The sequence below is a fragment of the Condylura cristata genome, unplaced genomic scaffold, assembly GCF_000260355.1.
Source record: "Condylura cristata isolate star-nosed mole 26May11 unplaced genomic scaffold, ConCri1.0 scaffold00054, whole genome shotgun sequence".
Lineage (NCBI taxonomy): Eukaryota > Metazoa > Chordata > Mammalia > Eulipotyphla > Talpidae > Condylura > Condylura cristata.
Genome location: NW_004567155.1, coordinates 448,720 through 450,122, shown reverse-complemented (window position 1 = coordinate 450,122; position 1,403 = coordinate 448,720).

The window sequence follows — 1,403 nt, the reverse complement described above, 5'->3', positions numbered from 1 at the left end:
GGAGGGAGGACCGCCGGGCAGTGAGGAGGGAGGACTGCCGGGCAGAGGAGGGAAGACCGCCGGGCAGAGGAGGGAGGACCGCCGGGCAGTGAGGACAGGGGCTCTGCCTGCAAGAGCTGGAGAAAAGCTGACCCCGAGGGACACAGGCCACACAGCCACACACCAGACACAAATCAACAGACACAAAACCGGTTTCCCTGTTGCCATGTGACGTGGGGTGGAGGTTGAGAGTGATAACATCAGGGTTTCTCTCTGAGACACTGAATTACTTCAAGCCGGGCTGCTGGCCACAAGGTCCCCCAGCGACGGCTCTCCTGCTGGCCACTGAACTGCGCCTTGAAACGGGCGGCCCATACAAGTTACATCAAGTCACAGAAACAGACGTGGAAGCAGATAATGGCTCTCCCCAGCACCCCCAACAGGAAACCTCCCCCAAATGTTGCCCACACATCAAGACTGCACAGGACCGGGGCCGTGAGCGGCGTGGGCAGTGGCAATGGAGAGCAGACCGCAGAGGTCGGGTCAGCCACCCGCAGTCGGCTGCCTCCAGAGACCAGAGGCAAACGGCCCCTCGTCAGCCCTCGCTGCTACCCCAGAAGCCGGGTTTGACCCTCCTGCGGTGCACAGGCCAGCAGCTCCGCTGCCCCGGACTCAAGACGCAGCGGCCACCACGCACGCTGGGAAGGACTCCAGCCTGAGGCACTGACTCACTCCTCCAGGCCCTCTCCCAGCAGCCAGGCCTGAATCACCCATTGTCTTGGGCTGTTCAAAAGGGCCCTAAAGGTAAGTCCAGCAGAACTGGCCAGGCAGCTGCCGGGGGCAGTGGAAGGTCCTGTAGGCCCTTCCTTTACTCCTGTGGGTGAGGCGGCCCCTGGCCCCTGGCTATCTGGGAGGGCTTCCTGAGGCCGAGGGCCTACTGCAGGCCTGGGCAGTGGCGTAGGCAGGGCGGGGGGCCACTCCCTGCATCACGAGATCTGGGCCCCCAGCGGACAGCCCAAATGCGTCCAGGCCTGGGCGGGGAGGGCCGCGGCCGCCAAGCTGCGCTCAGCAGAAAGTGGAATTCCTCCCCAAGGGGCCGGGCCGGCCAGATTCCGGGCGGGCGGCTGGTCCAGGCTCCAGGCCCAGAGAGCAAGCGTCCTCGCACGAGGGGGCGGGGCGGCTGTCCGGCTCCCGCAGGAATGTTCCCGAGACGAAATGGGCCAGAAAAGCCAAAAGCACCTTTCTGGTGATTTCCCACACACCCCGACGGGGGCTGTTCCTAATCTGGGGCCTTCATCGCCACCGGGCACGTCTCCCCGCGCCCGCGGGCCACCTGCTCCCAAACCCGCGGGGTCACACAGGCAGGACGCGCCCAGGGCAGGACAGGGCCGGCCCCGCACCCCTGCCCGGGCCCCGCACCCCTG